Source organism: Canis aureus, chromosome 20 (assembly GCF_053574225.1).
Source record: "Canis aureus isolate CA01 chromosome 20, VMU_Caureus_v.1.0, whole genome shotgun sequence".
Classification (NCBI taxonomy): Eukaryota; Metazoa; Chordata; class Mammalia; order Carnivora; family Canidae; genus Canis; species Canis aureus.
The window spans coordinates 8,310,738-8,337,722 of NC_135630.1; the positions used below are offsets into that span (position 1 = coordinate 8,310,738).

Consider the following 26,985-nt stretch of genomic DNA (forward strand, 5'->3'; position numbering starts at 1 on the left):
AGAATGCAGAGTGCCCTGCTCAGCGCCAACCACACCCCCCTCCAGCGCCCCAGCTCGGCCCTGGCACATTCTGGCTGGCTTCCGGGAGCTCGGACACCCGCTCTGCAACACTGATGCTCCTAAATTCAGTTGTGGAAGACGAGGGGTCATTTTCCGCAGGGGAACCTGATGTCGAGAAAGTAAACTTGAGTGTCAAGGTCTTTGAAGATCTACTGGTTACTCTGGCAAGGATCCCCACCAGGACCTCCTCTGAGGACAGCATCCAGCTGCATGGGATCTTCTGAACCCACACATTCAAAGAGGATTATGCACATGGCATTAATTTGCATGTGCCTCTAACAGTGACTTGAAGGGAGTTCTCAAATCAACGCTTAGGTGTTGTTCCCTACTGGCTTTCCCCCCACTTTCCCCTGCTCCTATCACTTGGCTACCTCTGCTACCCAACACTCCTTATCGGAAATAAAGAGAGAGGAGGCTATAAAAAGACAAGAAAGGAGATAAAACCAAAAGCAAAGCCCATGAGGACTGTGGGGCAGATTTTTGGAGATCACAGTTTTAACCCAAAGGCCAAAGATAAGGGGTCTGCGACATCTAGCGTTTGGGACCCTGAGAATAAACCCAGCCTTCTAAAAAGCACATAATCCCAGTCACATCACAGTCAGAATACATGATAGTTTTTTCCTCAGTCATTAAGACATATCGGTGCCATGAGAAAGAGATCTTGTTCTCTTCTTTACTCCATGTTTCCTTCCTTCCAATTTCTCCTGAGTAAAATAAGCACAAAAGTATTCGTCTGATACTAAAACATCTCCCCCTCACAGACTTCGTGGAGAAATTGGCCAGGCTGCATGAAAATATTTTAGGCTCATCCCCCGAGAAAAGCAAGGATTAAAAACCAAATGTATTTTATTAGTTATATGAGTAAATACAATATTTTAACTCACCTTTTAGATTTTACAAGTTCAGCTTCTCAGTGATTACCATGCTGTGTAATAAGAAAATATGGTATGTCTGACACATATCTCTGATGTTTCAATTCCCCTTTTCCTGCCTGCAATACTCTTGGCAATAAAGCCCAGTCTTGTAGTTCCATATGCCGCTAATGCGTCTTGCCTCTACCTCTCTCCGTGCACCGGGCACACGTTTTCTAACCAGCCACTGGCTGTCTTCTCCAGGAGGCCCCTACACACCTCCAGGCTGACACCTCCAGACCTGGACTTGCCTCTCCTAGGCATGACCCACTCACTCCCCATCCCTCCCATTCTCCCCGTTTTCTCAATCCCAATCCTGCCGGAAGGAACCCCCATGGTATATGTACTTATATTTGACTTTGCGGCACAGTATTTCTGCACACAATGTGTCTCTATACTAGAGGTGAGTTTTTCAGAGTCGGACCTGTGCTTGATTCATCTTTATATTCCTTACATCACTTAGCAAGTGCCTTACATGTTGGAATACTCACTAAATATTCATTTCCTGAACGGAATGAACACTCAGCCTTTAGTGCTGGTGGCAGGGAAATCAAAGGGCCCCAAATGAATGGAGAAGAACTATAACACTCTTATGGCAAAGTCTAGGGCAGGGAGAAGGAGGAACAATGTCCTTTCCAAATGTCTTACAGAGTGCTAGTCATCCTAAATGTTTAATAAGGCATGGTTGATTGAATGACTAATAATGCTCATCCCCTTTGGAAAGTAGTTGGAGTGGTGGGGTGACAGCATTTTCTTTTCATTTGCCCTAGAGGCACAAAGTCAGGAGCAGGGGAGGGGACATATTATATATACTTTCTGGCTAGTGTCATGCACAGTGGACCCCAAGTGCCTGCCCCTGCTGAACTGCCACAGACACATATAATGTCTCCCAACTTCAGATGAAAGGTGGTAGGTCAGCGCCATCCCCACCACAGTGGTTCATTTTCCCACTCACTACGCTACGAGCTTCCTCAGAACGAGGATCCACCTTCTTTATTACTTAATTCATCCATCTTTAGAATATGATGCCTGGCACATTGGTGCTCAATAAATATGTGTGGAACAGCAAATGTTTCTTGGAGCTTAATATTCATGAGGTTAACAATACTCCTAGAAGGACGCTCAGTTATTAAGAAAAACTATTAATCAGTTGTTTTGTAAGGTTTGCGGAAAATGGTCCGGGAATTAACAGGCCTAAACTATTTTTCTTTGAATATTAAATCAGAGTAGTCTCCTTCTTTCCCAGTGTGTTCTCCAGACCACTGGATCAGAATGATCAGATCCATGTGCCCCCCACTCCCAAATGACTAAATGTTATTTTGGGGGGTAAGCATGGGAAGCTAAATTTTAAACATGCACTGTAGGAGTTTAGGCAAACTAAACCTGCAGAGCACTGGCCTAGCATGACAGGTTCAAGAACTGTCTGTCACAGGGAGAGGCAGTGTAGCTCGGAAACTTGACTATGGAACGGAGCCAAGGCTTTCCGTCTCTGGGGTCTTGAAGCATAGGACAGATCTGTTTCTGTCTCAGATGGCATAGAGCCAGGAAATTGGGCAGGATGGCCTCACAAGATTCATTCTGGTTATGTACGTAATCCTTTGAAAAGCACATCCTCTGTCATCCCCTCAAATTCGACATGCGCGTGAACAAAACTCTGGACGTGTCCTTTCTGTGCTGGTAGATGAACACGGCTTGACTCATTTGCTTTCCTTTTCAGTTGTTCGCTCTTCTATGCAGTAAATCCAACATTCTAGAATGCCTGCATAATGCAAGACGTGGGCAAGATACTTCTGAAGAAACTTGGACTACAAATCAACCGTGTGTGAGGAATTCCACTACCGGGGACCTGCTAGGGGAGGTAAGCACATGACAACTAGGGAACAATTCAAAACATGACAAGGAAAGTCAAGAGAAAGTGTTTGATGCCTACGTGGAATTAATCATGCAAGCAGCATCTCAGGATGTTCTGAGGAGAGCGATCGTTTCGAGCTGGGGGTCCATTTGAGCCTCCTCTCTAAGACAGGGGAAGATTTGGAAAAGCAGGAAGGAAAAGGAAAGGTGTGTCCAGGAATGATTGTGGCACGGGCACATTTTAGATGAGGAGGTTGTGGAGGTTAATCGAGAAAGGTGGGGAGTGGATGAGCAAGTTGGAGACCTGTTTGGGGGTGGGGGGCAGTTCTAATGCCATAGCAAGAGAATTTGAGACATTGTCCTGTAGGGCAGTTGGAGGATTTGGAGTCAGTGGAGTTTGGGGAAAGTGGTGTTTTAACAAGATTAATCAGGTGGCAGTTTTAGGATGATGTTTAAAGAGAAAAGAGGTGAAGTAGATAGAGCCATCTGAATGTGATTATAATGGACCAGACATGAGGTTAAGAGGACTTTGACCAGGGTTCGAGTAGGAATGAAAAGAAAGAAACAAGAGTGAGAGATATTGTGAAGTAAAGAAAGGAGGAAAGAACTCAGAACCAATGGGAAATGGGGTTTCAAGGGAGAAAGAGAAATCAAAATAGAGCATCCATTTTCATCTTGTAAGTATTGATCCCTGGTCGGCTGTATGCAACCTTTTGGAGAAAAAGGTGTTTCCTCGTGTCTGAACCTTGCCAGTGCATTTTTCCATTGACTTACATCAGCTTCAGCATAAGCCAGTCTGCGCATTTCCAGGCATTTCCCTATTGCATTCTAATGTAATAATGTAATTCAGAGACGTGTCCAGTCCCACTTGTTGAGGACAAACAGAGTCTGGCAAAAACCAGGCCATTGTATCAGTTGTCAGCCATGTCTTGGCACATCTACCCTTCGGTGCAGGTACTCTGGGTCAGATGTAAGGAAGTCACTAGCGAAGCACTATAGGTCGATGATGGAGAGACACCTAGACGGTAGCTAGCTAGCTTGCTAGGAGGATTGTGATTAGGAAGAAATGGTCAGTCCATATGATCCATCGTTTCCAAAAACCAAACCTAAAGTATAGTTTCCACACTGGGCTTGCTTCCTAAGAGGAAAATACAAGCTCTTCTTGAGGCTAGCTGAATTACTCAGAAAGAGAAGAGAAAGCAGACCCCGAAACTCTGGTGAGAGAGCCGTGCTCCAACTCAGACATCATCGAAAGGCCGCTTCCGCTTCTACAGTGAATGAATGTCTGACCGAGTTTGAAAATAAGGAACTTGGACTAATGAGCTCAGCTGAGAGCGTGGTTGGCATGACATTGGCCTTGTGTTCCAGAGAGAAGAGTCAGTGCCTCAGTTAGGGATGACAGCCTGAGTAGATGGATCGTCTTGTTCGGGGAGATGCAGAAAACATCCTAACTGAACCCTCAGTCAAAAATTAGGTGTGTGATGGAGAAGGGATGGAGGTGTCTCCTGGATGGTTGGCAACAGAAGCTGGCGTCAGGGAGAACCACAGAAGGCTGCAGAAACTGATCGATGAGGATGTACTTCTGGAAAGGTAGAAAGAGCATGTCCCCCAGATCACCTCCAACAGACCCCTGTGTGGTGGCGGGGAGTGGCAGGCTGACAGGGGAGCAGCGTGACCACCTCTGTGGGGGAGAAGCAGCAGTCGGTAGTAGAGAGGAGAGGCCGACTGGCTGAGGACCTCATTCCTGCCTGGGATTCAAGTTTCTATGAGCTGGTGGCCAATTCTGCCTGGGGAACGTTCCTGGCCTGGGAAAGCAGAAGCTGAACTGGGAAGTCATGACGCCATAGCCAGAGGTACAAGATGGCAATGCTACATGGATTCTTCTGGAAGCTCTAGGGTCTTGCAGGGCAGAAGGCTGTCACGTGGTGACAGGATAGAAATGCTAACGATGAGGATGCTGGCAAATGCTTACCAAGGGCTTATTATGTGCCGGCCACTGTGCAAGCTCTTTACACATTCTGTTGCTTTAAATCCTCATAATGAACTTAAGAGGCATGATTATTAGCCCCAAATGAGGAGCCTGAGGCTCAGAGAGGTTAAGTGACTTGTTTATATGGATAGCCCAGGTTCCTCACCACTGCCAGATACCTCAGATGACTCTCCGCCCCCCCCCCCCCATCCCTCTATTATTTTTTTGGTCTGGAAATGACATTCAGGGAAGAACAGAGGCACACAGTATCAGACTCTCCGGCAGGTTACAGGCCTCTCCTGTAAGTGTTTACACTCCCCAACAGAGGCCTCGAACAAAGCCGACGCTCAGCGGAGTGAAAATCTTGTCTTCCAGACAACATCTCGATGCAGGCAAAGGGGAAAAAAAAAGAACATTTGCTAAGCTTTAGATGTAGCCGTTGTCCCCATCAAGAGGCAAGAGCATCTCCGTAATGATGAAAAGCACTATAATTTTAACCTTGTTATTGGACTAAGCACAATTTACGCTAGCGATGGAAGAAAAAGAAAAGATTTATGAGATGTAAGATAGAAAGATAAACTCTTGTCCCTTAGCGGCTATTAGAAACATTGCCAAAATACCATAAATGTGTGAAAGATGACATGATTATTTTTGCATTTCCACTGGGCATTTCCTACATTGCAAGAATTTACAGGGACAGAAGTCCCCAGTACAGATGGTAGAGCTGGAGGGGAAGGGAGGCCGAGCGAGCAGCCACATGCCCAGCTCCTCCTCCTCCGAGGCCCCAGTGGCCAAGGCCCAGTCGGGGACGGCTGTTTCATCGGGACGCGGCATCAGATGCTGGTCCTCCACAAGATCTGGAGCTCAGGAGAGCAGCTGGGGCAGTGAGGGAGGCGCCGGGAGAGGAGAGCGAGCTGATGTTCATCAGCCTGCCCCACAAAGCACATAAACAGAAGCTTCCAAGAAGTTAGGGCCACCAGCCTGGCCCCAAGGAGCCACGGAAGGTTTCTTTTTAAAAGAGAAAGGAAATAGTCACCGGAATGTGGTTTAATTGAAACCAGCTTGAAATTGGTCTTGCAGCTGGCCAGCCTGGACCGGTTGTCCTCGAAGGGGCATCATGGACACTCACATCCGAAGGCCTGGTCACAGCAAGGGAGTCATGACCTCGGCTGCCGGGTCAGGTCCAAGGTGCGGACTGTGTAGGGCCTGGGGTTAAATCAGGTAACGGGTCCAGCTGCCAGCCTCGTGAGCAGGAGATAAATTTGGACATCGACCTCTGGAGAAACTTCTAGCAGGCTTGGTTTTAGGAAGATAGGGCGCCAACTATGGGCAAAATTGGGGTTTCAAGATTTGCTCATCTTGAGCGGCATCAATCATTTCTTCAGTCCGGGGCTGGAATAGAGAAGCCAGTGGACCGCTTTAGGGTTCCACTTTCCACAAACTGGGTGTCCTTTCAATCAGTCCCTACCTCTCCGATACAGACGGTAAGAGAAGGAGTTACAGAACACCCGCAAACCGCCTGAGGTGCCCCAAAGAGAGATGCCACGTGCATGGGTGACACAGTCTTGTGAATACTTGTGCACCTAGTGATGTGCAGGCCTTTCACGGGCAGAAATGAGGGCCACGTGCCAGGAGTACTGGCTTGAGTCATGGTGACTTCTGTACCTAGCCGAGGGAGTACTTGGGTTGCTGTAATCCATATTTAAATTTAGGCTGCAAATGGAAAAACAGTTTTTACAACTCTAAATGCACTTTCTACTACACAGAATGGTGACTGGAGCAAAAGCAAAAATAGCTGCTCACACCATGCTCTGAGAAATTCTAAATCTGAAAATGATCATTTTTATTTGCATGCTACCAAATAAGGACATGGGGGAAGCAGTGAGTCACCAACGTTCTAGCACTTACCAGATTCCAGCATGCCGCGAGGGTATTCTTTAAAATGAGAGCTGGACAGTCTAAAATTTACATGAAGCTTTACCCCAGATGCGTAACCGCTGAGTCCTGAAAAATGGGCCGGATCACAACTTTGCCAAACAGTGATGCTAAGTGCTCCGATGACTTCAGTACTTTCAAAACCTCGGATATATGGGAATAACACTTCACATCTGAAGGGTACCTTAGACTTTTAAAGTATTTTCACCTACATCATCTCATTTGATCACATTTGAGTCTCACAAAGTCCTCAAGGCAAGGTGTTTGTAAGTGTGTGGTTGTCATATTAAAATATCATTGAACCAGTGGGGCTTTTTGTAGAGCCAGGATGAATCACAGCGGGTAAGGAAAAAAGGAACAAACAAATGAAGACTAGGGGATTTGGAGATCTAAGCTCCCTGTTAACATTTCACGAGGCCCCTGTATAAACCCGAGTTCTTAAAGTGCCAAAACCCAGCAGAAAGGTTTAGGAATTGCTTGCAAGCCGAGTGTGTTGTCTTCTTCCTCTGTGCTTTTTATAAGACAGTTTAAAGAGAGTTAGGGAATCTTCTGGCCCTTTGTTTTGAAACTTCCTCTGCTTGTTGTCTACTTGTCTGCAGACTGTGAGATTGGTCTATTTGCTTTAAACAGACTGAACAACCTTTAAAATAAGCAGACTTCTGTGACGGGCTGCCTTATTTTGGATGTGCAAAGATGTTTACTGAGCTTCTCATCTCAGACTTGATTCTTCTCTCATTGTGACACAGTTAAGGGTTTAACGGGGAGCACCGTCTGTTGTAGCATGTTTTAGAAGGTGGAAAAAGAAAAAATGTCTCTGTTCTACAGCGTGATCAGCTATCTGCATCTCTCCAAGGATTTTTTTCATGAACCTCAGAAGGAAATCTGTATTATTCAGGTTCCCAGGGGCAAACCACTCTTGCCAAGAGACCACTGAGCGGTTTTCAAAGACAGAAAGCACTTCTTGTGTTCCCAGGAACCAGGTTAGCCCTGGGGACTCAAGACCAGAGACCCAGGAAGAGCATTTTCTGGAGAGTTTTGGATAATTACAATAGGTTTTACATACGGACTTACATCAAAATAGTGAAATAAATAAATTGAAAATGATATCCGCATTGACCCCCCCCCCCCCCCCGCCCTGCTTCATTGCACAGAGAGACAGGGGTAAAGAGGGGGAGTGAAAGAGACTGCCACCAAGCAGGAATGCTTCTGTCCATCCCCCCACCACCCCCCAGGCTTATCACCCACCTTGGTGCAACACAGCTCACTGTGTATGGGCTTCTCCTGCGGAAAGGAGGCCATGAGGGTGAGCAAGCCAGGGGGTGCTGGGCATCAAGGACATGCAGCGGCAGGTCACAATAGAAACCAGGGTTCAGGATAGAAAGGTTCTGGTGCTGCTTCCACCTCAGATTATTTGTGAGACTTTGGTCCAGGCATTCTCTCTCACTCATCTGTAAAACCAGAGGTTGGACCGAGTGTCCCCAAGCTTCCTAAAAGCTCCTAAAAATTGGGATCATCTTGGTAAGGACCGTGTACTGAGGTTGGGAGGCAAAGCATAGTCTTCCCTGTTGGCTGTAAAAGAATAGAGCTGGGAGGTGCTGTGAAAATCCTCCGCAAGGAAGCCTTGTGATGGGTGGGAAAGCCGTAAGGAAGGTAGGGTTGTGTGCAGTGTGTGCCCTGGGGGGGTCTGCGGGCGGCGGAGGGGACCCAGGCCTCAAGCAGCAGGTCGGGCCGGGGCCTGGGGCTGTGCCCTCTCCCCTCGACCCGCTCCCGCTCCCGCTCCGCATGCTCCTGTGGCACCTTGCGCGCACAATTAAATGTCAGCCCCAGAAAACACTTCCCTTGGCTTTGTTGTTCCAGAACGGGCTTCTTTTGTCCTCAATATAATGGATATGCAGAAACAATGATAGAACAGAGATTTTTTTTTCCAAAGCGATGACAAACACACTGCCGCTTCCTCCCTCCCTCCTTCCTCCTTATCCCCACCCCCCAAAATAAATCATTGTTCCAAAAAAAAAAAAATTCCATTGTCTATTGTCCGCGGAGATGAAGCTCTGCCGAGGACCGGCTCCGGGGGTTCGCCCGGCCCCGAGCGGCCGGCAGGGGGCGCACGAAGGCAGCGCAGGCGGGTTGCGCGGGCTCCAGGGGCGGGGCGGGCCGGGCCGGGCCGATCGGGGGCGGGGGGGAGGGGAGGAGCGGGGGTCCCGCCGCCCCCGCCCCCCCCCCCCCCCGGCCCGGGCTAATTGCTGATGCTCCTCTGGGACTCGGGGCGAGGAGGGGCGGGCGGCGCGGGCGGGGAGCGAGGGGGGAATCCGGTTCCGAAGACACAAAGACTCCGGGGGCTCACGGCCCGGAGCAGCCCCCCCCCCGCCCCCGCCCCCGCCCCCGGCCCTGGCTCCCGCCCCCGGCCCTGGCTCCCGCCCTCGGGGCGGACCCACCCCTGCGAGGAACTCGGGCCCTGGGCGCGGAGCCCCCGCGCCGCTGTCGCTCGCTGAAGCACCCAGCTCGGTGCCCCCCACCCCGGCCTCGGAGCCCCAGCAACCCCCCGCCCCTCCCCGACCTCGGAGCCCCGGCCTCGGAACCCCAGCATCCCCCTCCCGGCCTCAGAGCCCAGCCGCCCCCCCACCTCTGGCCTTGGAGCCCCAGCACCCCCCATCCCCTACCCCCCCTGCCTCGGAGCCCGGCACCCCCCCTCGGAGTCCCAGCACCCCCTCCCCCCCTCGGAACCCCAGCACCCCCTCCCCGGCCTCGGAGCCCCAGCACCCCCATACCCCCTCGGAGCCCCAGCACCCGCCCCCCCCCAGCCCCAGCACCGCCCCCCCCCCCCCCGCCTTGGAGCCCTCCACCTGCAGTCCCCCCCCCCCCCCCCCCCCGCGGCCGCCTTTGCCTGGGGGAGCACCCTGGGGGCGGGAGGCTCCAGTGGCCCAGGCCCTCCCACGAGGAGCCTGTGCGGTGCTGGGCCTCGAGGCCACGATGGCCCCAGAGGCGCTGGGCCCTGGGCTGGGAGCGGGAGCGTGGAGCCTGGGCTCCGGGGCCTGCGGTGCTCCCCAGCCCTCCTGTCCTAGCCCCGCTGCCTGCCGCAGGAATACTTACCTCACAGGAATGCTGTGAGGTTTACAAGTGGTGCTTAGCTTGGGGGGGCCGGTTCGGCAACTATTACTATGAACGGCCTGAGCCTCCCTGGAGGGGGGGTGCACACTCTGCCCCTGAGTGGGACCCGCATCCCTGCTGCCCCGACTGGAGAAGGGCTGGAGGAGAGGGGGAAGCTCCAGCCACCCCCCACCCAAGGCCGTGGCCGTGGGCCTCGGCCCCAGCCTCCTCCTGGCCGGGGCTGGGCTGTGGCCACTTGCCAGGGTCCTGGCCTTCCTCTCCCTGGACATGCCCTGGGCTTGGGGAGGAGGACTCACCCAGGTGAGAATCCTGGACCCTCACCTGCCAGCTGGGAAACTGGGCAGGTCATTTAGGGTCCCTGAGATTGTTTGCTCTTCTCTAAAACGGTGGTCTGATTGCGACCTCCCGGAGTTCCTGGGAAGACTGACGGAGGTGAGGTGCACACACCGCCTAGCGGGGCTGATCTCTTCAGTGAATTCAGAATTTCCCATCTTACAGTTGGAAGCTAGGTTAGATCGTCCTGCAGAAGATCATGGAGGTTCACTGGAATTTGCACGGCCAGCCACCGAAGGAGCCCGGCAACGGCCAACAGTTAGCTTCTCTACTCCCACCTGAGTCAGCAAGGCTTGTTTCCCCTCCAGACAAAGAGCAGAAATCCAGTGAGGGCGCGTCCTCCCCAGAGCCTCACAGGTATCATTCAGACACTTAAATAGGCCTGTGACCTTCTGGGGCCAGCAGACGCCCATTTGGGAGCAACACTCCAGCTGGAAGGTTCTCTAGGGGAGGGTCTTGCTTTAGGGTTGCATTCTAGGCCGTGGTGTGTGCCTGGCTAACCGGTGTCTTGGTGACTCATTAGCACTGCCCACACGTGCGCGGCTACCAAGGCAGAGCGCGGCAGCCAGGGTGTGGCGCGGAGCCACCACCTGCCTAAGGCAGGCAGGAGGTCAGGAGCTGTTGACCCTGCTCTGAAAGGACGCTCGGGCATCCCCACGAGCGTCGGATTCGTGGAGCTCCTGGGAGAAGCTCAGGCAATGCGTGGACCGATTCCTTAGGGCAGTGGCAGGGCCAATAAGCAGCTGTGGGCACCAGCTTCCAAAATGGCCCCCGAGCCTTGCCTCCTGGTTATCATGTCCTGGTGTCATCTTCTCCCATATTAAACAGGGCTGACTTGTGCAACCCAAGTGAATGTTACAAAATGACAGTGTGTGACTTCCAAGGCTAGCACAGAAAGCACATTGTGACTTCTACTTTGCTCTCTCTTGTATCACGCACTGTGGGGAAGGCTGGCCTCTGCGTGCTGACAATACTCAAGCAGCTCTATGGGGGCCCCACACACCAAGGAGCCCGCCTCCTGCCATCAGCCGGCAGCAGCTTGGCAGCCGTGGAAGGGCATCATCCTGCATGAAGTGGATCCTCGAACCCCAGTCAAGCCTTCAGATGACTGCAGCTCTGGCTACCATCTTGGCCACATGAGAGACCCTGAACCAAAACCACACAGTCAAGCTATCCCTGAATTCCTGACTCAGGAAAACAGTGTGAGATAAACAAACAAACAAGACTGTTTAGGCTTACGCAAAGGGCAGAGGTGCTGTAGGAGGTGTATCAGTGGTGACTAATTTAGCAACATTCCAGAGAACCATTGGGTTTCCAGAGGCTACAGTGGGGGGTACAGTGAGGCTCCCGCCCCCCCTCACTTCTGCGAGTATAGTTCCGTATACATGTCGGAGTCTAAAAGCCCCTCACTGACCTCATCTGAAGGCCCTGCCTCCAGAGCATGTGGGGGAAAAGCTCAAGCTCGAGTCTCCTAGCAGGACTGAGTTAATAGCAGCCCCAACCTTCGTTTTTGAAAGGGGTTGTGGGTAGGACATTCCCTCCCCTGCCCGCACCTCCTTCCCCCAGCCGGGTCTGGCACTTGGCCCAGGTATAAAATTGCCAGCGCTGTCACTGCTCTTTGGTCTGATTATGAGTGTGTCTGTTCTGATGCGCTGGTTGCAGCGTGTTGTGGGGGAAATGTGGGCACAGAAAAGGAAGCTGGGGCAGATCTCTGGGGCATCCTGTTGTAAGCCTGTAGGTGTGTGTGTGGGGGGGCAGGTTACCATGTCCCGAAGGGCGTGGAAGTGGGCTACTTCATGGATCGGCTATGGAAGTTATGGTGCTCAGCTCATTTTGCTCCTTCCTGAAGTCCCCCTGGCCATTTCCAGACAGAAACGTGTGGCGGAGGCCATGCCCCTGAGAGTGGCCGGGTCACTCCTGGGCAGCAACTCGGTCCAGCACTCATGGTCCAGGAATGTCCTGTTTAATGGAAGTGGAGTGATTAAAAATGATAATCCTATGAAATACTCTTGAGGTGACCAAGTGCGACTTGAAATCCTGTTCTTTCATGAAATATCTGCCAATGAGTATAGTTAACTCATGATTTTGTTAAGTCTGAGCAAATCTAAAATCTCCGACGGGCGTCTCTTCCACTCAGTGTTCTGGGGCTGTTCTGCACAAACCCTTCTGCTCCCTAGATCTAGGGCCCTCACAGAGTTGGCCGGTCAGGAAACCTCCACCTCTCGCAAACCATCCAGATCCTCTAAAAATCCATTCCTTATTTTTGATGTGATTCTAAGTTTCAGTTTTTTATTTTTTTCAGAAAGTTTTATTTCTGCTATATTTTTAGATTCAAAAGTATTTATTTAAGGTGAACAAATGATACGGCATACACGACTGCTTGGAACTGCTTTTAATTGAGAACAAAAAAGGAATACCTAGGACAAGAATATGCAATTACCACACTTATTGTTTCCAGTGAATTTTTGTCAAGTTTGTTTATCTTATTGTTAATGTGATGATACAGCAATCCTTGGAAAAAGAATAACATTTGCGTTAAAGAACAAATCTAGATAAAAATGGAAAACAGAGCTAGCCACAACCCACAAGGCCTTCTTTGGGAAGAACTCTTCAAGAAAAACCATCTCATGCTTCATAGGAGAATATGGTGCTGTCATTCTTCCCTTTATAGTGCCAGAGTGTTCCTGAACAAAGGCCTCAAGGCATTATCAACTCGTCATCTATTTTTTGATGTGATTTCTATTTTCAGGGCCCTGCTTTCCTCCCTCTTTGTTCCTGATGCATCTGGTCACTGGTGCCTTCTACTTTGGTCCTATCATATTTAATGTGACCCGCCCCCATGAGTCAGATGGGCAGGGACATTGTCCACCCACGGGACCAGAGGAAGCCCTCAAGGATCCACCCACTCCGGTCAGACGAGCTGGAGGTATGTGGAGTCTGAAGGCTGATAAGGTTGTTCCAAGTGAACTGGACAGGAACCGGTGGGCTCTCAGTATCATCCAGGCTCTCAGTATCATCCTGGCTATTGTTTTAACAAACAACCAAAACAGAACACAACACTATTTTTTTTCTTTTGCTGGGCTTTCTGATGGTATGGTACACAAGTCCCAGTGTGTAACCTAATCAAAAATAGCAATTATGTAGTGCTTAGAAATTTACATAGCTCAACCAATCTTACAGGGTAAGGAAAAGAAGAAACTGAGGGTATTTATGTCTCACTGACAAATGATAGAGTGTCTCTAAGCAGGTCTGCTAGCTCAAAAAATTCTGCGGCTTAGATTCTAGAAATAATTTTAATCTGCTTTTAATATTTATTCATTCAGTCACACATTTGCTTAAATGTGTAACAATTGCTTAAATGTCTATTATACACTAAGCCCAGGTATATGTTAATGAATACAACAGACCTGGATTTCTCCTTAGAGTCTACCAAGCAGTCAACCCACAGACAATGCTAGGTACACTCACAACTGCGTACGTTCTGGGGGAAAATTTAGATGGACTCAAAGATGGAGAATAACATGGTGTGCCTGCACAGATGAAGGATTAATAATGACTTTTCTGAGAAGAAAACACTTAAATCAACATCTGAGCAATAAATTGTACCACACACTCACTCTAGCCATGTGCTGCTATTCCAGGAAAACACACACACACACACACACACACACACACAGTGTGGGCAAAGACCCTGAGAAGAAAAAAGTCTGATGTGTTTAAAGAGTAGAGCATTCTGGATATAGAAATTTGCAGACTAGAGAACATGCTAAATCATAGCCTGTCAGGTTTTGATTGGGTAATTTAGTCTGGCCACCGGACCAGTTTCTAAATCCCCTTCACAATACTCCCTCTAAATAGCCAATCACCTCATGCTTTTGAGTCTCTCCACAAGAGAGAATGTACTATGTCTTGGAGTAGCCATGCCAGTTTAGGTTAAAAATATGAATTTGTTCCAACTAGGAAGCTGGAACTGGAATCATGAATTGTAGTCACGGGCCTGCACCTGAGGAAATTTTCAAGTTGAAGTGCAAGAAGCTACTTAGATAGCTCTATTTACCTTTCTTTATTATGTGGAGTGCCAAGGACATACAGCAGGATTTCAAGTTCATCGTTCTTTTCTAGAAGAAAAAAAATATGAGAATAATAAGACCGCACTTGTGAACTCCCCACACTTTTCTATTGTAGCAAAATTCATGTCAGTATCTTAGCAAACCAACGATTGCACAATAAAGTCAGTTGTACCCTTGAAAGACAGCTGTGTGTTTGGGCTGTAGTGGTGAGGTGGGAGTGACTTTCCTGTGGTGTTTGTGGTACATCATGTAGAGGAAGTGCATGTATCCACCAATTTTACAAAAGTCTTTGATAATGTGAGTTGACTTACACGTGGCCTGTTATTGATCTGACTACAGAAACTCAATGGGATTCCATAAATATATGGAAGATCTATTTGAAGATATTCCCCACCGCCAGTCTACACCACTAATAGTTTGAGCCCGGGTGGAGTGTTTGTTCAAGGGTACATCAAGAAACCTAAGTTTCAAGGTCTTAGGGAGGTACTTCCAACTTGACAACTCACAGGCTACTCCCTCTGAAAGCCATTTATGAAGTGATATGGTGGCCGCTGAGGTACCCCCCTTGAAACCATCTTCAGAGGATTTTGGACCATATCGCAGAATTATAATACTGCTAAGAGTGTGAAAAGTCAACAAGCTGACCAAGATTAAATGCTAACTCATGCAATGAAGCCCCGTTGGTAGTCACAAGAATTTCACCCATAAAAGAGAAAACCTCCATTGGATATTGTTTCTCAGATGGCAGTAATGCTCTAAAAGTATCAAAGAAATAGAAAAATAAGCCAAAAAAAAATTTCAAGCTATCTTAATGAGGCTGGGCAGGTGGAGTACGGTGTCCATGTAGCACTTAGTTCTAGACCAGACTAAAAGACATCTACAGACAAGTGCCACAAATATCACGGCCAGCTTCTTGAGCCAGCTCCTGAGGGTTGCCTACTAGACCTGCTTCATATTAAAGGATAAGAGGTTCACCAAAGTGCCTGAAATGCAACCACCTCACCAGGATTGAAGGTGTCTTTCCTGGGCCAACCGAATGTCAAAAAAGGAATGTCAACAGCATGCTCTTGGTGAGTTGAGGTGGGACCCCTCCAAGGAGGCCAAAGGACTCCTTTCAAAATCTGCTCAAGCATGACTTTCGTGATGACTTCTAGTGATGACGGCTTGGCCAAGAAAGCAACAGACCTTGCTGTCCAACTCTAAGGTGAAATGGAGCTGAATCTTCCAAGCAGAGGCATCTGACAGCTGGCTGCAGGAGAGAGGCCATCTAGAAAGAGCAACTGGCCCTGCAAACAGATTGGAATTGCAAGCCGTAGGTTAGTCCCGGCCTTTTATGTATGTTACTTATGAGAACAATGCCTGGCACATAGTAGTAGGTGCTCAATAAATGTCAGCTGTATGATCAGTCTATAAGGCTCACCATAGGAAACTGGAGTTCATGTTCCAGCTTGACATTAACTGGTCTATGTTCTAATTCTGCCAGTTACTACTGAGCATGAAGGGCAAATGATTAAGAATGTTTAGTACCAGTTCTTTCCTGTCTCAGATGCAAATGATAGTACTTCATGGATTTTCTGGAGATTAATAAAATAGGCATAAAACACCAACTATCATGCCTCGTATACTGTTGGCGCTCAATGAATTGTAGTTATTATTATTTATTAGTCCCTGATGGCCTAGGGTCTAGCAGAGCTGTCCGATAGAAGTTTCCCATATCATAGCCACTAGGCACTTGTGGCTATTCAGCACTTGGAAGGGTGGCCAGTGCAACTGCAGAACGAAATTTTTGACTCAATTTAATTTTTTTAAAGATTTTATTTATTTGAGAGAGAGCAACAAAGATAGTGACAGAGGTATGGAGAGAGAACACAAGCAGGGAGGAAAGGGAGAAGCAGGCTCCCTGAGGAGCAGTGAGGCCGATGCAGGCTCGATTCCAGAACCCTGGGATCAGGACCTGAACCAAAAGCCCACTGAGCCACTCAGGTGCCCCTAATTTCACTCAATCTTAATTATACTATCTAGTTATGGCTTGGGGCTAATGTGTTGAACAGTGCAGACTGCGTTGTTCCGGCCTCACTCTGTCCTCTCCACATCCTGTCTGTGTTCACTTCATGTCCACTTGTTGCCCGTGAGTATCTCTGCCAGGGGTTGGACAGGAGCGAAGCGAGGATGTAGAATGCGATTTTGGCAGGTCGGTCTGGTGGCCCGAGAGAGAGAAGAAAAGCCAGTGACTCTGTGGGGACTGTTTCATTCTCAGCTCTGCCTCCTGTTCTTGGGCAAGTCACGTAAGCTCGCCTCGTGAAGGAGAGCTTTGAGGAGAGCTTTGATACTGATGGGACTCAAAGGTCCCACCCTTCACATGATCACAAAGGGAGAACATAAGAAAGGCTACACAGTCTTAGATGACTTTTTAGGTACTATGGCTTGCACTCAGCTCTAGTAGGTATCCCGTAACTTACAGGTACCGTATGTAAGTGTTGGCATACAAACTAATATATGTGAGTAGACTGAGGTGAAAAAGACATCGAGGCCAGGAAAAGAGAAATTGACCTCAGGACAAAGAAAAAGGGCTTAATGAAAAAGAACAAGTGTCCTGTGGGAGCAGAGTGCTCCCGCCCCGTCCCTATGCAGATGTGTGGCCTTGCGAAGGTGCAGGTGGGGAGAGTTGGACTGGTGAAGACTTTGCATAATAAACCCATTATATGGCTACAAAGTGGAAAGGAAATTCCGTCAAACGGATCTCCTAGAATCTGCCCTGCGTAGAAAGAGCACAGGACAAGGAGCCTAGAGGCCCATGTTGCTTCTCTGGACCTGTGGCTAACCTGCTGGGTGACCCGTCCTTAATTTGGCTAACTTCTCGGGGCCACAATTTAATCAGTGTGCAGTGAATTCATTAGGTTCCCTATAAACTTGGAAAATCTGTGATTATGCTTAGAGCCCTAGAAATTTTAAACATGCTTTTCTTTGCCAGGAGCCAAAAGACTGGGCAATTAACAGCAGCTGAACCAAGTAACAATCCCCGCTACACACACACACACGTACACATGTATTTTTTCATCTGCTGAAGGGCGAGGCCATGCCCCATTGGATATGACCCTTCCATCCCTGTCTGAAGCAACTTATGAACCATGGTCATGAGATCCCCTTAGTTATAAGCATAATTCTGATTGATTAGCCTTGACAATACCCAAAGTGCTTTCTAGACGTTTAAAGAGAGAGAGCAAAGTAATTCCTTGGACTGTCAGGGCCGTGGTGATGGGATGTGTGTGTGTGTGTGTGTGTGTGTGTGTGTGAAGGCAAAGCGAGAAACCTTACCATCTGCTTCTATAAATGGTGAAATAGAGTATACGCCATTGGCATTTGGGACGAGCTGGTTATTAGTAGGAGAAAACTAGTGGCAAAAGAAAACCATCCAGGGTAACTGAATTTATTCATCTATTTGACTTGAAGTCATCTTTTCTCCACCATTTTTACAGTCTCAAAGTCCACGACTTGTTTTGAAACTCAGCCCCTCCTCCCCTGCGTCTCCCAAGGCTGCTTGCTCGGTGATAAATAGCTCCCTGTGCCCTCTGGGCTCTCTCCCCCGATCCTGCTCACATTCCTCTGTCTCCGTGTCCTTTCTTTCCAGAGAGTAGGGTGGGAATCTCTACTCAACAGTGCCCTTGTCTGGACCCTGTACCCCACCCCAGGAAGGAGTGGTTTTAGAGAACGCTTGGGGAGTGATTCCTGTAGACACACACGCACACACACACGCGCACACACACACACACACCTTTTTCAGACCAGAAGTCCCCTGGAGGCAGTTCTGGCTGCACTTTGAACCTTAATAACTTCAGGATGAAAGTGAAGAGGCCGTAAGGCAGGCCAAGTCCACTCTCCATATTAAGTCCTGCTGCTTCTCCACTTTGCCGAGTCCTTTGGCACCCAGGTTGGTGACAATAGACATGCCAACAATCTTCCCTGTGGTTTCTCCTTCCTGGTGGCAGCCTGTCCCACTGACCTCCCTGGTCAGGAGAGGATCCTGCTTTGTTGGGGCCCTTACAACTACATTTATGGCTCTTTTATTAGGTTGGCAGGTGCTTTCAGTGAGGGTGTAAAGAAGCAGCTCGATTTGCATGTAGTTCAATACAGGAAACAAGGAAGTGGAAAAACATATCCACCACAGTCTTTTTCTGCTAAAGGTTGCAAAATTCTTCAGGCACCATTGAGAGGAAGGCTCCTTCCTGCTTCAAGCCTGGATTTCTGGTACATTAAGGCTTAGCGGGGTTTTCTAGATCATGGAAACTTCTGTTGGTAGGGAAAGGGGCCTAGAGAAAAAGTTTAAATAACATGCCCAAAAGATCACACATTGCAAAGCTAGTTAGAAAAGCCCCAGGACTAAAGACTGGATGAACCAATTTCCCCAGATTTCACCTCTCTCTTTCTCATTCTCTCTCTGTCTCTCTCCCTCTCCCCCTTGATCATCTTCAAAAGGGACCTTTTTTGGTGGGACTAGGGAAAAAAAAAACAGTTAATCTCTGAAAGACACAAAGAAGATTGGCAACCAGTTTTCAAGCTTCCCTTTTTTTCCTTCAAGATATTCAGTATTCTGACTTTGCCCAGGAAATAGAGAAGAAAAAAAAAAAAAAAGAGAGAGAATCGGGTATCTTTAAAAACAAAACAAAGCAAATAAAGAATAGTGCTTTTGAAAGAAAAGTGTGTGTGTGTGTGTGTGTGTAGGACCAGGGCCATATATCTTTTGGGAGAAAGCTAAATAAAAATGTAAGTGGCCTTCCCATTAAGTGGAACATATAGATGGACACCTTCTTAGCCTATTCCAGTCCTTAAAAACCTTAACAGTGACAGCGGGGGCGGGGGGGTGCAGATAGTTCACTCCACTGGAGGCCTTGGGTCTCTGCTTTGCCCTATATTCTTTGAGACCATCCCATTTCCTCTGGGCTTCTCTTGGCTCTCCCCCAGCCCTTGCCAAGTCGGCTCTCTTCCATTATTAGTCATTCTAATAAACACTTCTAATAAACACAAACCCTATAAACCAATCCAGGATGCTACTTTTGGCTCTCACGCTGCCTTTAGAAAAGACCGATCCTTGCATTAACTTCGTCATCTGTCCTGGAGAAACCCAGCTGCGATCTCTAACATACTCTGTTGCAAGCTGCAATATAATGGACATATTTAGTGTACATTCTCTTGTTAAATGGAATCTGCATTCCTAAGTGAACTAAAAATGCTTAATTATTAATAAGTCCCCCAGGGATTGGTGACATTTGGGATGATTTTATCATGCTGTAGATATTTAACAACATAATATGTATGGTGGTGTCTAATCCAACCCTTTCATTTAAAAGAACATTCCCTTCCAATTCGTTTCCACTCATGTGCCATGTAGATTGTTAGTCCCTGACCATCCAGCCCCAGGTGGAGGAAGAGGAAAGCTCCTGAGGAGTAAGATGGGATTGGAGCTGGGGCTTCAGTGCAGGGAGGGCCAGGAAGAGGCAGCAAAGAGCTGGAATTGGCGTGGGGTGGAACTGTAAACCAGCTGTTTTCCTTCAGGTGGAGGCAAGGGCTGCAAGAGACAAAAGTTTCTGGAAAGATCATAGGAGTAGGCGATCACAGGAGTAGGCGATCACAGGAGTAGGTGCCAGGCTTCCAATTCTGCACCAGTTTGCTGTGCAACTCTGAGCAAATCACTTAACAGCTCAGAAATGGAGTTTTTTTCGTATATCTGAAAGGGATCATTACGCATTCCTTAAGCACCCGGCTGAATTGCATGCACAACGTAGGAAACAACTCCCAACAGTTAAAACACTTTACATGGGATCCCTGGGTGGCGCAGCGGTTTGGCACCTGCCTTTGGCCCAGGGCGTGATCCTGGAGACCCGGGATCGAATCCCATGTTGGGCTCCCGGTGCATGGAGCCTGCTTCTCCCTCTGCCTATATCTCTGCCTCTCTCTCTCTCTCTCACTATCATAAATAAGTAAAAATTAAAAAAAAAAAAACACTTTACAAGGAATATATTCAAAGATGGGGAAGAAGGAAATAGCATTTCCATACCAAGCGCTCTCTATGTCCTGGGAGTTGTGCTTTCATAAACATGAAGTCACTTAGTCTTAGCAAAAAAAAAAAAGAAAAAAAGAAAAACCCAGTTCTGAGATTGGCATGATCTCTTCATCGCAGCAGAGGAAACTGGGGAGGAGAGCTTTTACCTCAAGCTCTTCCCTGCAAAGCTAGTGGGTGGCCGAGCCAGGCTGAATGAAACCCTGAAAAAGTAAAGGTAAGTGTTGGAGTAGGCAATATGTAAAAAGAAACTGGGTCCCAATGTTAAGTCTAAAATAAAAATGTTCCTCCAAAAATAAAATAAATAAGTAAATAAAATAAAATAATAAAATAAAATAAAATAAAACAAAACAAAATAAAATAAAAATGTTCCGTCACCCCGAGCAGTTGGTGGACCGATCCGCGATGATCCGCGTTATCACGACACGTGAACGTTAACGTGCAATTTTCACATTTTGTCACCAGTCCAGGGTACGTTCCGGGGGCCCTGTGCTAGGGCTGGAGGTCCCGACGTGTGACGGCCGGGCTGACGGGCGGCAAGGAGCTTCCCGGGCGTCGCTCGCCTGTTCCTTGCCCGTCACCGTGACAGCCGCGTCTGCTGGGGTTTCCGTCCCCCGCCCTCCTGCTCGGGGCTCGGGGCTCGGGGCTCGGGGCTCGGGGCTCGGGGCTCTGCCCGGGGCGGCCGAGGGCCGCTCGCACACGGACGCTTGCGCGCTGCCCGCCGACCGGGGAGCCGGTTAGCCGGGCGGGCCTGGGAGTGAAGTGCTCGACGGCCGTTTCCGCGAGAGCCGCGGTGGAGCCGGTTTGGGCGAGGAGCCCGGGGCCAGAGCGTCGCCTGCTCCCTCGGCGACCTTGGCTCACCGCCTTGTGCTTCGGCTGCTCCATGTGTTGGTGGAGAGGGTCGCACGCGCTGCCTTCCTCTCAGGGTCACGCGTCCTTGGGAAGCGCCGGGTCGCCGCAAGGGGCCCGGGACACTCCTGCTTCCCTTCATGGGGTAAAGCCCCAGCCCGGGGTCTAAACGTCACAGGAAAGATTTTTTTTTTTTAATGAAAAGATGATCCTAGGCCCTGAGAAGCGACATTTCCTTCCTGGCACGGTGGTCCGCGAAGGCCCCTCCCGGGCCGGGCCTGGATTTTCACCGAAGTAGGTGTGAGCACGCGCGGCCGCCGCTTCCGCCGCTTCCGCCGCTTCCGCCGCGTCACTCTCCCCCGCGAAACGCGTTTCCACACTGAGGAGAAACCCGAGAAGCGGCCTTGGGGTGCCGGGTCCACGCGGGGTGGGGCAGCCGTGGAAACGCCCGGCGGCCCGCGGTCACCCAGGGCTGCGCTCTCTCTGCCCGTGTCGGTCGCCCTCGTGTCTCTCCGTCCCCGCGGGCAACGGCCGAGGGCGCCACCCGCAGCCTCCGGGAGCCGGGCCCCTCCGGCCATTCTCGGCCCACGCCCTCGGACGTCCGCCTGCTCCTGCTCCGTCGGCTTCTTCGTCGCTGGCGGCCCCGCAAGGCCGCGGGGCCCGCGTCACCGGGTCCCGGGAGCTGCCCGCGCCGGGCGGGCGGGCGGAGGCCCCAACGCCGAGGCCCCGACGCCGCCACCTGCTGCTCGGCCGCGTCGCCCGGAGCGGGAGGGACGGAGGGAGGCCCAGGGTCGGGGAGCAGCGGCCACCACCCCACGGACCCACGCGAGCAGGCGGGCCGCGCCGAGGACGCCCGGCGACGAGAGCCCCGCGGACCGCGAGGCGGGGACACGAGGAGCGGCCATGGGGCCGCGGCCGGCGGGACTGCTCGCCCCCCGCCTCCGCGCGCCGCGCCGGCCGAAGCCTCAGGCCTCCCCGGGTGGGCCTGCCGGGCGCGGCCCCTTTGCCGCCGCCATAGGGGCCCGGGCCTACCTGCCACGCGGCGCCGGGCCTACCTCACCTGAGGCGGCTCCGGGCTCCCCCCCTGAGGCGGCACCGGGCCTCCCCCTCCCCAGGCGGCTCCGGGCTCCCCCCCCTGAGGCGGCACCGGGCCTCCCCCTCCCCAGGCGGCTCCGGGCTCCCCCCCCTGAGGCGGCACTGGGCCTCCCCCCCCCCCCCCCCCCCCCGGCCCGAGGCAGCGCCGGGCCTCCCACCCTGAGGCGGCACCGGGCTTCCCCCTTGAGGCAGCGCCGGGCCTTCCCACCCCGAGGCAGCGCCGGGCCCCCCCCCTGAGGCGGCACTGGACATCCCCCCCCCCCCCCCCCCGGCCGAGGCAGCGCCGGGCCTTCCCACCCCGAGGCAGCGCCGGGCCAACCCCCCCAGGCGGCGCCGGGCTTCCCCCCTTGAGGCAGCGCCGGGCCTTACCCCCCCGAGGCAGCGCCGGGCCCCCCCCCCTGAGGCGGCACTGGACCTCCCCCGCAGGCAGCGCCGGGCCTTCTCCCCCCCACCCCCCCGCAGCGCCGGGCCTGCCCCCCTGAGGCGGCGCCAGCCCCCCCCGCCCCCCGGCTGGGCCCAGCACCTGCACCCGCCCCCTGCGGGGCCCCCGGCGCGGCAGCAGGCCGGCAGGGCGGGGGCGGCCGCAGGTGCCCAGGTGCACAGGTGCACAGGCGGCGGCTTCCTGCCGGGCACAGACACCGGGGCTGCGGCGCAGGACGGGGCGGCGGGCCTCTGGGAGCCTCGAGGCCGACAAGGGCTGCCCCGCCTCCTTCCAAGGCCGTGGGCGCTTCCTTCCAGGGCCGGGGGTCCCGGACCTCGGGGGTCCTCGTCCGCAGCGCCCAGCCCGCAGCCGCCGGCCCTTAGGCGCCGCCGCGGCCCAGGGAGGCCCGAGGCCCAGGGAGGGCCCGAGGGAACAATGGAGCCCGGAGCCGCGGCCGCCGAGGGGGAGCGGGACAGGGGCCAGGGGAGGCGGAGACAAGGGCCGCGGCGGCCGGTGGGCATGGAGGGCGGGGCCTGCGCCCCGGGGTGCCCTGCCCTCGGCGCGCTCCGCCCGCACCCCTACCTGCACCTGCTGCACAGCGCGGGGAGCAGCGCCGGCCGCCACCTGCCCTCGCCGCCCACCTGCCCTCGCGGCCCACCTGCCCTCGCGGCCCACCTGCCCTCGCAGCCCACCCACCCTCGGTGCGCCCCACCCGCGCCCCTACCTGCACCTGCTGCACAGCGCGGGGAGCAGCGCCGGCTGCCACCCGCCCTCGCCGCCCACCTGCCCTCTGCCGCAGCCCGGCCGCAGCTGGCCACGGGGTGGGATGAGAGAATCCACGCCGGAAAAGGCCCATCTGCCTTGACCACAAAGTCCTTCAGCAGCCGCCGAGCCTTTCGGTGCCGCCCTGATGCTGCTCCAGGTGGGAAAGCAAAAAAAAAAAAAAAAAAAAAAAGAGCCAACCTTGCAGGATGAATTGTGGCTTAATTAACAAGTTCTTTTTTCCTGTTTTGGAGAAAAACGTATTAATGTCTAGTCTTTCATCCTTTCCGGCGCGTCTTCAGTGTTTTCTAATTAGAACCTGGCGAGAAGACGATCGCGGAGGAAGGGGCTGGAACGGACTTCCCCAGGACTCAGGCCAGCAGGGACCTTCTCCACCCACGCACACAAGGCCGTCCTGCCCCCCCCCCCCCCCCCCCCCGGGAGGCCACCTGCATCACCCACGTGGCTTGGAGTTCCCAGCAAAAGTTTCCGGATCCCCAGTTTTTACCACCCCAGGGCACAAGGTCAAGGCCCCAAATCAGACAAGGGGACAGGCCTGAAGTTCCCGTGGCCTCTCGAGGCCTCCTCTCTGCTGTTGCACCAGCTGCTGATTTATGTCACTCTGAAAGGGCGAGTGTCCTCCCTGGTATTGGGCAGCCTTGACGTGTAAAAGTGACAGCCACGCACAATGACACTTATCGGCTTGGGCTGGCAAATGAGGAGGCAATGCCATTACCTTTCCCCCTTGTCCGTTGCCGACCACAGATTACTTGAAATGTCATCCATCAGTAGGCGGGAGCCGGGAAGTGCCAGCCTGTGTGCGGGCCGGCAGCCATGTTCCCTAATGATTAATGAAGATAAATGATGACACTATCGTTTTAGGTCTGATAAATGATGACACTATCGTTTTTAGGCTAGGATCTCCTTATTACCTGGGTGGAGCCATTACGTCGACAGGTCGAAAGGATTTTTTTTCCCCAGGAGGATGCAGGTAGGCAATGGTTTGTCTTCCCACTCTCCTCCTTCCTCCACCCGAAGTCCTAGAGTTCCCACTCATGCACATAACATGCAGCGTTTGTTCCTAGAACTACATTGTTCAATACAAATATAGACACTTACCCTTTAGAACACTTAAAATTGATGAAAATCAAAACTGAAAATTCAGCTCTTCAGTCATTCTGGAATTATCTCAAGTGCTCAGCAGCCACGTGTAGCTAGGGGCCCCCACGTTGGATGGCACAGAATTACGAACGTTTCCATCACTACAGACGCTTCTATCAGACACCTGGTCCTTCTCCTCGACAGCATCTACTTGCTCTCGTATCCCAAGACTTCTGTTCCTTTCAGGATCCTCTACTGATAATTTTTATAAAACATGAAACTTTTTTTTTCTTTAGCCACAACTTAAATCAAGCGATCTGCTTCCTTTCGGCTCCTTAGGGAGAGCTCCCCGGCCACCTGGCTGGTAAGAACTTAATAGTTAGTTGAACAGGGTGCGGCATCAGAGACGTTGAAAGGACAGCAGCCCGCCAGATTAGTTTTAGGCAGTCTGACCCTAACCTATTCCTTTAGATAATTTGCCTAGACAGCTCTGTTTTGGGCAAGACTTTATTTTAAGCAATCTCTACACCTAACGTGGGGCTTGAACTCACAAGCCTGAGATCAGGAGTGGCAGGTCCCACCCACTGAGCCAGCCAGGCACCCCCCTCCCCCCAGACAGTTCTTAATCAGAGCCAGGGGAGCTACTATGACACTAAGTAGTGAGTCAAGAAAGATACCAGGGCATCTCCATAAAAATTTGCACGATAAATAGAGAGTAATAGGTCCTTTAGAACTACAGGGTACACTACACTCCGAATTCCCGCAGTGAGGCTTTGAAGTTGGGCAGAGATGCGCAGAGCAATGAAGCACTTTGATGCTGCGGGAAGCACCTTCAAAGCTTCCAGGGGGAGAGATTACAACAACTACCTGTAACCAATTGTTCAGGTCCTTTGTGTGTGTGTGTTGGTGGGGGCAGGGACTGGACCACACAAAAATTAAATAAATAAACCAAAAGCCACACTGCAAGCACTGTAGCCAAGCTAACTATGGTCAAAGAAAAACAAAGAACAGGGTTTTAAACACTTTTGCTGGAAAACAAGGCATCGTACTAAAACTTTTATTCATTTATTTATTTTATGTTCCAGTTTAAGATAAAACCTTGCTGGCAGGTGGTACATATTTTCAATGTATGACATTTATCATTTCATGTTCCTTTTTATAAAATTTCCAAATCTGCCTTATTCTCATCTTTCCTAGGAATCAGAGCCACTGTGTATCTTATTAATAAGTCAGACAACGTGAATACAAACTTTATCCAGAGCGTCTCACAATTTAATTTACGGTGAAAGCATCCAGAGTGCAAGCTCTGTGACCACGTTATTATTCACAAATTCTTATGAACTTACATTCCGCCCTATTGTGGCGAGGGTATCGATGGGCAGCGGAGCATTCCTGGGAGGAGGTAAACAGGATATTACCAAAGTGGCTTTCCTGGTCCAGGCTGCCTTCCCATCAGGCAGCTGTTATGTGTTATAGCCACAAACCTCCACTCTCAACTGGCCCGATTTTCCCATTTTTCAAGGAGAAAGGGTGAGCTTGGCCTTGTTTGAAAGTGAAAGCTAAAACAGGGAAAGAAGTAGGAAAAGACAAGACTGGTCAAATCCAGCTTGAATGGGGCACCCGGGTGGCTCAGTGGTTGAGCGTCTCCCTGCAGCTCAGGGCGTGACCCCAGGGTCCTGGGATCGAGTCCCACGTGGGGCTCCCTGCAGGGAGCCTGCTTCTCCCTCGGCCTGTGTCTCCGTCTCTCTCTCTCTCTCTGTGTCTCATGAACAGGTAAATAAAAAATCTTTAAAAAAGAAATCCAGTGTGGAAAGTTTCCAAGGTCGGAGTCAGAAACCATTTGGGGTAAGAGACCCTAGCCCTTCCCTTTCTGGCACTCTGGGGTAGTAAGTTGGGGTGCGGCTGGGAAAATGCCTTGTTGAATGCTCCCGGTGGAGCATTTCCCAAAATCATGCGGGCCAGTCTCCTAATCAGGGAGGTGAGAGGGTCCGACGGGAGGGACCAGCCTGCAAACCAGCAAAACCTGGTCCCTTTTCGGCCTTTTTCCCCACTCCTGGGGCTGCAGACTGTGTCTATGGGGGAAGCAGCCCTGGCCCCAAGCAGGACCTTGGTCAGTAAGTAGACCTCCCGGACAGCCGAAGGCCCTGGAACCTCTGGCTGCAGCCATCAGTCCTCTTAGACCAGACGGGTCCGGCCTGTGTCATCGGGGAGTGGGGCAGGGGGAGCGGGGCCCACCACCGCTTGGGTCAGAGAGCAGGCGAGAGGGGGCCACATGGCACCCCGATCCTCAACGAATGAATTCCCTGGAAACGACGCTCCTTCATAATGAAGCTGGCTGTTCTCTTTTTCTTTAAGTCTTCATAAATCATAGGCAGCAGTGTTGGCATGAGTCATATGGCTCGACAGCAAAGCTCCTGCTAAGCCCCGCAGCTGCATGGGACAAAAATACCTCAGTGAATAGAGTG

At 51.4% G+C, this 26,985-nt stretch overlaps 1 protein-coding gene and 1 long non-coding RNA gene across 18 annotated transcripts in view; one reads left to right on the forward strand and one right to left on the reverse strand.

The window, feature by feature from the left end:
- The window catches only part of LOC144291444 (uncharacterized), a 203,616-nt gene that overhangs the window by 109,305 nt on the left and 67,326 nt on the right, over positions 1–26,985 (forward strand). For all 16 annotated transcript variants that reach the window (XR_013358708.1, XR_013358713.1, XR_013358710.1 and 13 more), the window contains exon 16: positions 2,689–2,829. The gene's annotated coding sequence lies outside the window, so the exon portion shown is untranslated. The remainder of the gene's footprint in view (positions 1–2,688; positions 2,830–26,985) is intronic.
- Positions 15,547–21,144, reverse strand: LOC144291450 (uncharacterized). 2 transcript variants are annotated; one of them, XR_013358718.1, is made up of 4 exons: positions 20,671–21,144; positions 20,290–20,495; positions 19,262–19,389; positions 15,547–16,434 (listed from the first exon to the last, which is right to left on the reverse strand). It is a non-coding gene; the product is annotated as an uncharacterized LOC144291450 (long non-coding RNA). The 2 variants fall into 2 exon arrangements; XR_013358717.1 differs by lacking the exon at positions 20,290–20,495 and having other exon boundaries at positions 15,553–16,434; positions 20,671–21,130.